This window comes from Mandrillus leucophaeus, unplaced genomic scaffold (genome assembly GCF_000951045.1).
Source record: "Mandrillus leucophaeus isolate KB7577 unplaced genomic scaffold, Mleu.le_1.0 Scaffold166, whole genome shotgun sequence".
NCBI classification, from domain to species: Eukaryota; Metazoa; Chordata; class Mammalia; order Primates; family Cercopithecidae; genus Mandrillus; species Mandrillus leucophaeus.
Genome location: NW_012101654.1, coordinates 3,178,731 through 3,192,995, shown reverse-complemented (window position 1 = coordinate 3,192,995; position 14,265 = coordinate 3,178,731). Strand labels below are relative to the sequence as shown.

The 14,265-nt window shown below is 44.0% G+C and overlaps 1 pseudogene; it reads left to right on the top strand.

Moving 5' to 3' along the window:
* The first annotated feature begins 1,104 nt into the window (after positions 1-1,104).
* Positions 1,105-14,265, top strand: part of LOC105536953 — a 46,078-nt pseudogene continuing 32,917 nt past the window's right edge.

The window sequence follows — 14,265 nt, the reverse complement described above, 5'->3', positions numbered from 1 at the left end:
GCCCGGCCTGTTGTTTTTGAGACAGGGTCTCCCTCTGTCGCCCAGGCTGAAGTGCAGTGGTGCAAACATGGCTCACTGCAACCTCAACCTCTCAGGCTCAAGCGATCTTCCCACCTTACTCTCCCAGGTAGCTGGGAAAACAGGCACATGCCATCACGCCCAGCGAATTAGTTTTTTCTTTTTGATAGCTTCATTCCATTATAGACCCATGTCACTACCAAATTTAATACCTATTCTTTAATTTAGCCAAAATTTCTATTTTCTGGCTAAGAACCCTCAGAATATTTACCTCCATCAATAGCACTAATAATTGCCTTTCTTCTCTAGAGTATTTTTCACAAACGAATAAAGTCTTTAGCAGGTCAGGAGTTACTACTTATAAATTAAGCAGAGGATAATAAAACTACCTTGAGGTTGAAACGTTAAGTGGTTGGCTAGGCTCACTTAGCCATTCACTCCATGAGTGTTTAGTTCTTAGCAGACAGTCCCCTGGCTCAGGCCCAGTTGTAATTAGTGCTTTAGTCAAGTTACTAACAACCCATCATGGCCTTTCATGGGTGGCTGGTAAACAGTTCAAGTCCTGATATTAAATCCAAAAATGCTAAACTGCTGAAAGGCTAAATAAAAGATCTTATGTCAACCTAAAAATATACCTAACAACCTAGCAGCAGGTTTCTGAAGTACCACAGGTAATTTAAACTGGTAGGATGTTCAGTCTGGCACATCAATCACACACAGATACAGGGACACAAAGATAAAGACACAACTGTTTTACTTCTTTGCCCTCAACCTCCGCATACCGCATACCTGGTATCACTATGAGTGATTATGACAGGTGAAGATTTTGAAAGATCATGCATTTAGCCACACAGGCTCTAAAAATATTCTAGGTGGATGTGGCAACTCCCTCCTCACAGAGGAAACATCTAAGGCCCAGAGAGAAATGACTTGGCTGAAGTGATGTGGCTAGTCAGAGCTACAACTGACAACCCAGCAGAAGAATGCTTCACCCCAACACCCATTCCAAAAGCAAAACAATTCCAAAATGTCCACAACCGGCTGCACTCCTGAAAAGCAAGGTGACATCGCAGGGTGCCAAATGACATGGCACAGCGACAGCTGCTTGTCCTGGACGCTATTCTTCTGCACCCACCACTTCTGAATCTGCACATGCATCCCATGACACCACCCTCCAGCCTTCTTCCAGCCTTCTCTCAGACTCTTCTGGAATCCTCACTGAAAAGGTTAACAGAATGTACGCAGGGGAAACAGTTCAATTCTTTGTAGAAGAACTAGGAAAATTACTGACCTAAGCTCCCGAATGGGCAGGAGCCTTATCCAGTTTGTGCCCCCATGTGTGCCCAGCAGCCAGCTGTCCCTGCAAGGAACAATGTGCAGGAAGACTTAAGTGGTCATTGGCCTAGGTGAAGAATACAACCCCTGAGAATGTGCCTCTGAAACTGACCTCTGATTCACACGCTCTCTCAGGGAGCACTCAGGAGCGCTGTAGGCTTGTTATCAGTTACCTGAACCTAAGGTGCAGGCAGCCCACAACTAAAGTCTCCAGAAGAGCTCTGAGAACCAAAAGGGATTGTTGTAAAAGCTGTGCCAACCTACATGGGAGCTTGCAGAGAAACCTGCGGAGGCTGAGTGGGAATGATGGTTTGGTGTTTGCGACAGCAGGTGCCTTCATGGACACGATGTCAGGGAATGAAGGCACTGGTCCTTCTCCCATATGCACAGAGGTGTACCCTTTCCACACCAAGGCAGAGACTGCCAGGCCTCTGCCCAATGTCCAGTCTCCCTTTCTTCCTCACCAACAGAATCTCGGTTTTATTTGGGGCAGCAAAGTGCCCAGATCAAGGACTCATTTCCCCGCCTCACATGTAGTTGTTGCTGATGAAGCATAACAGAAAGTCAAGTTGTTAAGTGAAGAGGGAGCTTCCAGGAAAGATCTTTAAGGGGGACTAGCTCATCTGGAAGATGAGTCCTTTGCCCTTCCCACCCTCTCTTCTCCTCCTGCCTGGTCACAGTGTGATTATTGAGCTCCAGTAGTCATCATGCACTGTCAGGAATTCTGAGGTTAAAGATGGTGAAAGAGAAAGGCGGAGGAATCCTGGAACCCTGATCAGCAGGAGCCATACAATCAGCCCATGCCCACCCATGCCCACCTGCCTCCAGACCGCTACATGAACAGTCAGCAGTCATCTTGTATGAGCCACTTGAGTTTTCTGTTACATGCCGCTGAACCCTGCATGTTACAGAAATTCATATCCCTCGCCTATATTTTTTAAGACTCTCCATCAATCAAATCACTGTCTCATTTTGACATTTATGTTCACTAAGTATCTGAATAACTGGATCTTACCCTTGAAGCCCAAGACATTTACCAGGTCCCAAGACGTTCCGAGACTGTCCCAATTACCTAAGTTCTCTGTGGGGAATATTCTACAGTCTTAAGCTACTCTAAAACTTCAGCCCTAGAGCATGATGGCTGAAAGGAAAAAGTATACTTGAAGCCCTTATCCTTCTTAACCCACTGACCATGTCCTCAAATCAAACTGCACTGTACAAAATGGTAGCCACTAGCCACATATGGTTAAATTAAGTACAATTAAATAAAAATATAAATTATGTTTCTCAGATGCCTTAGCTGCATTTCAACTGCTCAACAGCCTCCATGTGCTTGGTAACTACCTTACTGCACAACAATACAGACGGTTTTTATCAGGCCAGAAAATTCTCCTGGAAAGCACTGGTCTAGAAATACAATTTTCAGATGGGTGTGGTGGCTCGTGCCTGTAATCCCAGCACTCTGGGAGGCCAAGGCGGGCGGATCACCTGAGGTCAGAAGTTCAAGACCAGCCTGGCCATGGTGAAACCATCTCTACTAAAAACACAAAAAATTAGCCAGGCATGGTGGTGCGCACCTGGCCATGGTGAAACCCCATCTCTACTAAAAATACAAAAAATTAGCTAGGTGTGGTACGCACCTGTAATCCCAGCTACTCGCGAGGCTGAGGCAGGAGAATCGCTTGAACCTGGGAGGTGGAGATTGCAGTGAGCCAAGATCACGCCATTGCACTCCAGCCTGGGCAATAAGAGCGAAACTCCGTCTCGGGAAAAAAAAAGAAAAAGAAAAAGAAATACACTTTTCCCCAGGCGTCGATGACAGCCAGTTCTCCTTGTGTCCCTTCTACCTCCCCAGGCATTCCCCAGCCCCTCATCCTCTACTCACTGCTCAAATGCTGGCATTTCTCAGAGCTCTATCCAAATCCCTCTTCTCCCCTCACTCCGCTTAGGGGATCTCCTTCTGTCATCCTTATGCAGAAAGCTTAAACACTATGAACACCTTAATAGCCTCAGAAACTTCCTGCAAGAATCCAAGTTTTATCTAAATCATGGATGTGGCAGAAAGAATATATCTGGGTTTTGCCCTTGTTCCTGGCACAGAGCTCCTAAAACTCTTAGAATGTTCTGGGTGACAGGAGTGTCTTTTGTTATCTGTGAAGAGCCACTTTTGACCACATCTGAGTCTGCACTGATGAGGTGACAGAGGGTGGGCCCTTAGAACATTTCAAGGGATGGGCTGGCCATTCCAGAAAGACTAAGCATGTGATTAGAGGGCTGGAACTTTCATTCCCACCCCTGACCTCTGGGAAGAAGAGGGGCTGGAGACTGAGCTCAATCACATGACCAGTGATGTCATAAGACACCGACACAATAAACACCCGAGCTCAAAGAGCTTCCTGGTTGATGAATACATGGATGTGCCAGAAGGGTGATGCACTCTGACTCCATGGGGCGAGGGCACGGGAGCTCAGCATCCAGGACCCTCCCAGGTCTTGCCCTATGTGTCTCTTCCATTTGGCTGTTCCTGAGTTGTATCCTTTATCATAAAACCGTCTTCTGTGATTTCTGTGAGTTGTTTTAGCAAATTATCAAACCTGACAAGGTGGTGGAATCCCCAAATGTACAGCCAGTTGGTCAGAAGTGCAGGTAGCCTGAAGACTTGCAACTGGTATCTGCCATGAGAGCAGCCTTGCAGAGATAAGCCCTCATGTCTGACATCCAGTTCAGGCGGTTAGTATCAGAACCAAGTTGAACCCAGCTGGTGTTAGAGAACTGGTGTCAAAGCATTATGATCTCTTAGCCACTGTTCTGATTCCTAGTCAATAGTGGTTCAAAATTGCAATAATTAAATGATGCTTTCAATTCACCTTGGATTACTGCATACAGGTTCACAATTCACACATAGGATTCAATCCCAACTGAATTCCATAGAGTTCTCAAAATCATAGAGGATATCTACGTGCATAACCAAACAACTATAAGGGGAACAGCTATTTTTCATAACCTCAGAAGTCAGTGGAGTATGTGATCTACCCATGAATCAGTGACCCTGATGAGACACAATGACAGCAAGGGAGGACAGATCCACTGGCACACACTGATTTAAGTGAAAATTCAAATTATAATATGAAATTAGTAGATTTTAGAAAAGGGCCTTCTAACAGAAAGATCTCCTTGTGCATTTAAAATATTATTTAATTTAGTTTTTTTTTTTTGTTTTTTTTTTGTTGTTGTTGTTGTTTTGAGACAGAGTCTCACTCTGTTGCCCAGGCTCGAGTGCAATGGTGCAACCTCGGCTCACTGCAACCTCTGCCTCCTGGGTTCAAGCGATTCTCCTGTCTTAGCCTCCCGAGTAGCTGGGATTACAGGTGCGTGCCACCACGCTCAGCTACTTTTTATATTTTTAGTAGAGACAGGGTTTCACCATATTGGTCAGGCTGTTCTCGAACTCCTGACCTCAGGTGATCCACCCACCTCAGCTTCCCAAAGTGCTGGGATTACAGGCATGAGCTACTGTGCCTGGTAAATTTAGAATATTTTATTTATTCTGTGTTTCAGGTAAATACATCACATGTCAAACTACCCTGCTTGGTTAAACTTTGGTCACAATTCTCTGAGCTCAAATAATGCTGATATGAATATAAGCTATAATTTATTTTACTAAAAAAGAACTTTGATTTTACAAAAAGCAGCTTCCAAATTTGTTCAGCAGGTTCAAATCTTCAATCTTGCAGGATTTTTTGTTAGCCCTGGTGATGGCAGCATTTTATTTTAATTTAGTTTAATCAGATTTGATTGTTTTGTTTTGCTTTTTCTTTGAAACAGAGTTTCGCTCTTGTTGCCCAGGCTGGAATGCAGAGGCACAATCTGGGCTCACCGCAACCTCCGCCTCCCAGATTCAAGCTATTCTCCTGCCTCAGCTTTCCTGAGTAGCTGGGATTACAGGCATGCACCACCATGCCCGGCTAATTTTGTATTTTTAGTAGAGATGGGGTTTCTCCCTGTTAGTCAGGCTGGTCTCGAACTCCCGACCTCAGATGATCCACCCGCCTCGGGCTCCCAAAGTGCTCGGATTACAGGCGTGAGCCACTGTGCCCAGCCTTGTTTTGCTTTAAATTTTAATGCAAGGCTTCGGAGCTTTCACAGCCCGTGTCCTTTCCTATTTTTTAACTGTTGGAGTGGTGTCGCTAACATTTTTATAAACTGCAACAAGGATGGACCTTCTGCTGAACCTCAATGACTACCTTAATGGCTTCCATCCTCCCACCGTTACCATGGAAGTCACCATTTTTTACACCAACTCATCAGCTCTTCCCTGGAAATTCTGGAACACAAAGAAAATAATCTCTCTCTGGACACCTGGGTCATAATATGAAAAACATGGGGCTGGCAGCCAGGTTCTGCCACCTGGACCGAGAAGCAGAGGATGCTGGTCCATGATGGAAAAGGAATAACTCAGAAACACTGAGGGAGCTGACAGCTGGGAAAGAGGCAGAAGAGAAGAGAGCGAGTGTGTGTCCTCCTGGCCCCATCCATGCAGCATCCTAGCCCAATCCCTGGCTCCTGGCCTGGATTCCGTAGACAGCCCAGAATCCTTCCACTGAATTCCCTTTTTTTGTGTTAGTTAAGTCTCTTTCACCAGTAACCAAGAATCCCCTGACTAACAGAGGGTTCTACAGATCTTTCCGTTGATTGTTTTGAAAGAGGCAAGACAGAAATCTACAGGTGGTTGACTGAACCCAGCAGAGTCCTAGAGCCAGAAAGAGATCAGCCACCCCTTGGAACCTGCTCCCGTGGCAGGGCTTAGACCACATAACCCTAACTCGCCGCTCCACACCAGGCCACTGCAGGGCTCCACAGCAACTTTCTGGTAGGCCCTTGGGCCACAGACAAATTCCTCCAGCCAACCTACCAACTAATGCTAGGTTAAAGGGGAAATGAGTTGTTTTCTATTTCGTACCGCTGCTTTGAGAGTATAATACGGGGGAGACAAAGTAAAGTTTTCAGGATACCATCAAAGACAACATACATGGAGGGTACAGCTTCCCCAGCTGCAAGGGCAGCAAATCAGACCCAGAAGAAATGTGGACACAGCACCTCCATTCACCTAATCAACTCCTACAGGAAAGAAGTAAATGCAAGCTGCAAAACCAAAGGGACATCACGTTAGAGAAAACATGCTGATGATTCACCATACAGAAGAAGCGTCCGCTATTTTTAAAGTACGTCAAAGCACCTGGTTGAAACATGACACACCATGGCAGCAGCACAATATAAATGTTGCTTCATGGCTCTGAACTGTACATTGAAAAATGATTACAATAATACATTTTGTTATGTATATTTTATCACAGTTTTTTAAAAAGACACATCATAAGAGTTTGAGACAGACTGAATCCCCTCCATTGCAAATACACCACAGGCAGTGTACATGTGACAGTCGTATAAATAACGTGTTCCCTGGCCTAAGGCAACTCAGTACAGAGCTGAGGCTGACCTGAGTGGTAAGTCTGGGTGGGCAGAAATGAAAAGAGTCCTGGCTTTTCGTTTTTTGGGAGGGAGAGGGGGCAGGGGTTGTCAAACAAAGTAGGCATCTTCTGAAATTAGTAACAACACTCACTCCACAGTCCATTTTCTCCAACCTACTAACACCTGATCAGCACAGTCTTAACATTACTAATTTCTAAAATTTTTTTTTTTTTTTTTGAGATGGAGTCTTGCTCTGTCGCCCAGGCTGGAGTGCAGTGGCACTATCTCGGCTTACTACAAGCTCCACCTCCTGGGTTCACACCATTCTCCTGCCTCAGCCTCCCGAGTAGCTGGGACTACAGGCGCCCGCCACCACCCGCGGCTAATTTTTTTTGTATTTTTAGTAGAGATGGGGCTTCACCGTGTTAACCAGGATGATCTCGATCTCCTGACCTAGTGATCCTCCTGCCTCACCCTCCCAAAGTGCTGGGATTACAGGCGTGAGCCACCATGCCCGGCCTAAATATTTCAACATAAATGGAACAGTTTCTCACTCCTCAGAAATCACTGCTGGTTTCCTATCAGCCACAAACAGATGGCAGCTCAGAAGAGTCCTGTTCCCATTATGCCAACTTGGCAGGAGGCTCACCTGCTGCCACCTGAAACACCAATCCCTCCCACCTTTACACAGAAGGCTCCCAAACACAACTAAAATCCTACCTGGATGCCCACTGATCAGCATCCTTAAAAGCACAGGGGGGAAGGCTCATTACAACTCCACTAATTAATAAACATAGGGAGGGACCACATCACGTCCTAATATAACTACAAGAATACTGTAGCTTCTCATTGCAGTTCCACTATATGGTTCAGACAGGTTCCCTGCCTGATTACACTGGGATGTAATCCAGTTTTGCTAATACATCCGTATGTATAAGAGTGAGAGCAGATCTTATTATCAAATCTGGAGGAAAACTTTTGGAAATGCTAAAAAGCTCAATTTCAGACATATTAATACATTCTCAAAATTGTATTTACAATAAGACCACCAATCTTGTTTTTATAACTGCTAACAGGTTTCTTGGTTTCTTGGCTGCAACTTTTTTATTTAATTGATCAAAGACTTAGAGAACAACAGGCTGTTCACAAGTTACCCTTAAAGTAGAAAACATGAAAGCTGCCTGTGTGTGTGTACATGTGAGTATACATACCACATATACACACATATCACAGTTTATACATACACACACATACAGAAACACATACACACATACATGCACTGGCAAAGAAAAAAGAAAACAATCTGGGCTGTTCACTTCATCAGATTCCAAGCAAAGATGCTCTCCTGTGCTTTCTGGACACACCTACTAATCACCAGAGCCTTAACCACTGACTGTTCCTTGCCTGCTCAGCAAATCAAACTCAACTCTGGAATGTTAAGCCAAGGTGTTCTTTAGCAGGAGTAGCTTAAGTAACTAGAGAGTTACTTTAAGTAGTAAGAGTTCACTGCATTCATGCAATAGCCCAGTACTTAAACTAATAAGAGGCTCTGCTCTTGCAATAAAGACCAAAATCCTTAAATGTGGCACACAAGGCCCAGCAAGAAAAGGGATCTCTCCCACCAAGGGCTCTGTATTTCCCCAAGGAAGCCACCTCTGACCTTCTGACTAGATCAATTCTGCCTTTATACCCTGTACTTCTCCTTCATGCAATGAGGAAATGAATGAAAGCTATTGCATCAGTTAGCACATCTTGGGTTGCAAGTAACAGATAATCCTAACTTAAACTGGCATAAACAATAAGAAAATTTATTTCACAGAACAAGTCCAAGGTGAGTGGGTGCCAGGCATGGTGCACCAGGGCTCTGCAGAGTTCTCTCTGCTGTTGGCTTGGCTCAGTCCTCTCCCAGATGTTGGCTTCATGCTCAGACCAGCAGCAAAACAACTGTAACTGTTCCAGGCACCACACCCAGACATGACAACTTTCAGAGGAAGAAAAGGCCACCCTTCCTAGTGTTGTTGCTGTAAGGCTGAGTTTTCCAGAACCTCTGGACAGACCTCCCACTAATCTCATTGACCAGAACTAGGTCTCTGGCTCACCCCTACAGTCATCACCTATGGAGAATGGGACCCATGCGACTAGCTGAAACCAGTCAGGATTTACCCCAGTGCTAGGGATAAGATCACCTTCCCCAGAGTCACACAGAGGACAAGAGGCTCTCTAAACAAAATTCCAATTCTACTTAGAAGGGAAGAAAGAACATTAGACGTGCAATCGACAGGGTCTGCCAGTTATCCATTTGGGGTACACACTCTGGTCCCCAACAGTGTCTACAACTGCCAAGAGAAAGCCCCCACCAGCATCACCTGCAGGGGATCCATAAACATGACAGGACCAATGCAGAGGGGAGGCCACAGGGTGGGAGTGAGGGAGTAAGAGACGGGACACAGAGTTTTTTTGTTCTTTTTGTTTTGTTTTGTTTCAGAGACAGAGTTTCACTCTGTCACCCAGGCTGGAGTGCAGTGGTGCAATCTCAGCTCACTGCAACTTCCACCTCCTGGGTTCAAGCGATACTCCTGACTCAGCCTCCTGAGTAGCTGGTACTACAGGCGCCCACCACCACGCCCAGCTAATTTTTGTACTTTTAGTAGAGACAGGGTTTCACCATGTTGGCCAGGCTAGTCTGGAACTCCCGGCCTCAGGTGATCTACCCACCTCAACCTCCCAAAATGCTGGGATTACAAGCGTGAGCCAGGGCACCTGGCCAGGACACAGAGTTTTTAATCAGGAGATGCAGACTCAAGTCTCAAGACTTCTGCTTAACATCTTATGACTACAGGCAAATCTCAGCCTTAGTTTTCTCACAAAATATGAAAATATGTGCTGACATATTGTGCAAGATTGCTGTGAAGACCAAATGAAATGGCATATGTGGAAAAATACTTTGTAAACTAGGTGTTAAACATAAGTAAGCAATGATTATTACTTACAATGGAAAAAGTCACAAACCATTGAGAAAAACTCCTTGGAGAAAAGGCCAACCTCTCTTATCTGATCAAACTGAAGTATGTGTAATCTACTAATGGACATCTACCTTAAAAATGGTGTTTCTGGGGGGCTGGGCGTAGTGGCTCTCGCTTGTAATCCCAGCACTTTCAGAGGCCAAGGCCAGTAGATCACTTGAAGTCAGGAGTTCGAGACCAGCCTGGCCACCATGGCGAAACCCCATCTCTACTAAAAATACAAAAATTAGCCGGGCATGGTGGCACATTCCTGTAATCCCAGCTATTCGGGAGGCTGAGTCATGAGAATCATTTAAACCCAGAAGGCGGAGGTTGCAGTGAGCCAAGATCATGCCTTTGCATTCCAGCCTGGGCCACAGAGCAAGACTCTGTCTCCATCAATTTACTAATGATTTGGTTGGAGGCCAAAACCAGGATTCCCTTCTCCACTCTTTCCTTGACCCCTCCTCCATAGGCATGCATAATAATCAGATTCTCACTGTTTTTCTTTTTTTTTTTTTTTTGAGACAGAGTCTTGCTCTGTCACCCAGGCTGGAGTACAGTGGGGCGATCTCAGCTCACTGCAACCTCTGCCTCCTGGGTTCAAGCAATTCTCCCTGTCTTAGCCTCCCGAGTAGCTGCGATTACAGGTGTCCACCACCATGCCCAGCTAATGATTTTTCTGTTTTTAGTAGAGGCGGGGTTTCGCCATGTTGGCCAGCCTGGTCTCGAACTCCTGATCTCAGGTGATCCGCCCACCTTGGCCTCCCAAAGTGCTGGGATTAAAGGCATGAGCCACCGTGCCCGGCAGATTCTATCTTCTATATGGAAAGGCAGGGCGGTGGTGTTTTATAGGTCAGAAAATGTTGAGAAAATCAAAAAAAGTGTTTTAGTTAGAAAGAGGGGAGATTATTTGAATGCACAAATAGAAGCTACTACTGGTCACCCATGAGAAAACTCAGGTCATTAACATTAACAGGTGTAAGCTGAGAAGCCACAAGATAATAAATCCAGAGACATTTAAGGCCTCCCTACTAACGATAGTTTGACCAGGCAGCGCACCTGACATGAAGCCACCCAACGTGCAGCCTGCTCTGCCTAATTCCCTGCCTGCCCTCTCCATCTCTTAGTTTCATCTGTCTCCACTTACAGTAAGGCAGAGACAGGAGAGCAGGCCACACAGATTTTCAAACCTATCTGAAGAGTAAGACACGCGTTTTATCCAGGCAACATGTCTTGTCTAGGCAATAAAGTTGGAAGACTGGTCATGCCTCGCACCTAGATCCTGGAGACTGATGTGTAGGAGTACGTTATTCCTCACAATGAGGGTGACTTTCTCTCCTAGACTTAAAAATCAGCAACAACATATCCTAATTTTCCACTCAGGTCCAGGCAAAAGAAGAACAAGACAGCAGAGTGAGAGCAAAACATCATAGGGAATTAAGATGAACAAATAATGGAAAATAGAAGCAGGGACTGACAATTTGAATGGGATTTCTATGCCCAAGTTTCTTGTGGCCTCACACATACAGAGCAGCACCTCTGCCAACACATAAGCTTCATGGAGCAGATGTGTCTAATGAGACAATGCCCAAGATTATTTTCTATCTAAATTACCGTATGTGTGTGAAAGGACTCTGAATTGTAAAGCTGTAAAGTTCTATACAAACATGGATAGAAAAACCTACCCCATCTAAATCCAATGTGGTACCCTGGAAAAAGTACATTAGTGAAAAGAACAGGCTGCTCTGCCTACGGAGTGACCGTTCTTTTGTTTCTTTACTTCCTTAATAAACTTGCTTTCATTAAAATAAGGGAAAAAAAAGAAAAAACTGGCAAAATCTGAAAGAAGTCTGGTGTTCAATTAATAATAATGTACCAATGTTAATTTCTTAGTTTTGACAAATGCTCTAGTAGTTACGCAAGATGCTGGCCGGGCGTGGTGGTTCACGCCTGTAATCCCAGGACTTTGGAAGGCCAAAGCGGGCAGATCACAAGGTCAAGAGATCGAGACCATCCTGGCCAACATGGTGAAACCTCATCTCTACTGAAAATACAAAAACTAGCTGGGTGTGGTGGTGCACACCTGTAGTCCCAGCTACTTGGGAGGCTGAGACAGGAGAATCACTTGAACCTGAGAGGCAGAGGTTGCAGCGAGCCGAGACTGCACCACCGCACTCAGCCTGGCAACAGAGCAAGACTCCATCTCAAAAAAAAAGAAAAAAAGATTAAATGCTAATATTAGAGGAAGTTGAGATAAGGCTATATGGGAACTCTGTACTATATTTTTACCTTTTCTATAAATTCAAAATTATTCCAAAATAAAAAGCTTATGGCCGGATGTAGTGGCTCACACCTATAATCCCAGCATTTGGGGGGCCAAGGCAGGCAGATCACCTAAGGTCAGGAGTTCGAGACCAGCCTGACCAACATGACAAAACCACATCTCTACTAAAAATACAAAAATTAGCTGGGTGTGATGGTGCATGCCTGCAGGCCCAGTTACTTAGGAGGCGGAGGCAGGAGAATCACTTGAACCCAGGAAGCGAAGGCTGCAGTGAGCTGAGATCATGCCACTGTATTCCAGCCTGGGTGACAGAGCAAGACTCCATCTAAAAACGTAAATAAATAAAAGCTTATTAAAAAAAATTAAAAATACCCAACATCCACTCAAGAAAAAAAAAGAAAAAAAATTCCATGAGAAATAGACTTTCTAAGCAAATCATCAAAGTAGAAACAATAGAAAAAAGGTCGACAGGTTTGACTACATAGAATAAACTTGTACACATCAAAATATGTCGTGAACATAGAGTTACAAGGCAACCAACCATGAAAAATATGTATACACGTAAGAGGTGAAAACAGTAACACAGTAAACTCCATAAACTTAAAAAAACAAAAGGCTACAGGCCTAGATGCTCTATCTGCTACAACTGCTTCACACATTTCAAAACCGTCCAAACTCACATTCAAAATCTCCTTCAACTACATGTTTCGTCCCAACCATCCAATTCCTTGGGTTCTCTGCAGCCTGAGAGTTCTGCTAGAGAAAGCTGGGCTTCAATGCAGCTAACCTCTGTTTAATCTGACCATTCCTAACCAAAATCTTCTAGAATGTAAAACCTTTCCTCTTTGAGCTCAGTATGTCGAGCTTAGCTACTTGGTACCTACGATAGTGATCTGGTCAAGCCAGAAGTGGGGGTCCTGAGAAAAGACTAAGGAGCGCAAAGACTCTGCACTGTCAAAACTAGACTCAAATTTCAGCACCAGTCAATCAGCACCAGAAGAGGGAAGTGGAAAAGCTTCAATGCAGGTGAGCAGTCATTTCCCACCTGGAGCCCCATTTACCTGGATTTTTAGAAAGACTCACATATCAAAAGAAAAAGCATCTTCTAAAATAAAATACAGTTACCTATAACTCAGCAGTTTACATTAAAGCCAATCTATCTCAGGAATTTTTTTTATTGTCATTTCTGTGTGTTTTTAAATGTATAAGGAGACCAGAGAATTAGAAGAGAGTGTACTTCTTTCAAATGTCCCTATATATAAAAAATAGTTTATATTAAGTCTAAGTTAGAATCATATTAAAAATATTAGTTATGTTACATTAAGAATTAAGAGGCAGAAGGTTATAAATCTCACATGACAATGAAGTTCCACACATGAATACAGAAGCCAAGAAACAAAATATTTTTCACACAGAAGAGTACGACAGTATTAAACCATAAAACTAAAAATTCAGTAGCTGAAGGTATGCATCCCAGCTGATTAACAATCTTCCAACAACATTAGATAAACCCATGCTATAAAATATTAATAGTCTGCTTCTCAAAATAATATTATGTGGTAACAGACAGCACTTAAGGTCAGGTAGACACAAAATGAAGAGAAAGGAATTAACCAGATCTTAACTTCTCGGGGCTCTTTTGTGATCTAATTTGTGAATGAGCCCAGCCTCCCCTGTCTGCCTCCTTCTTGGAACATCTCATCTGGGGTCCACTTTACTACTCAACACCAAAGGAGCGAAACCAATTCTGCTAGTCATTAACAATCTAGTGAAAGGTTTGGTAATAAATAATGAATAACTGATGAAAATTAGAAGGGTGAAGTCATTGGCTTAAACTGACCTCCACAGATCATTGGTATCATTCACCTGATAGTGCTTGCCTTATCTCCCAAGTTCTGGCTCTCTTGTATGCATCAGAGTAACAGATCAATTCCCTATTAGTAAAATCACATGCCATTTTTCTTTCTAAACATGAGTGAAGGACAGCCAAGGAGATTCCATTTATATGAGCATCAGTCAGCCAAGGTATTTGTGAAACACTAAGACAGGGAAGAAAAAATGTGGTATCCCAAGGCTCTCAGAATTAAGAACAATACTCCTACCATTTCTGAATCATATGGTCAACCTTGAGACTTCTTTTTTTTTTTTTTTTTT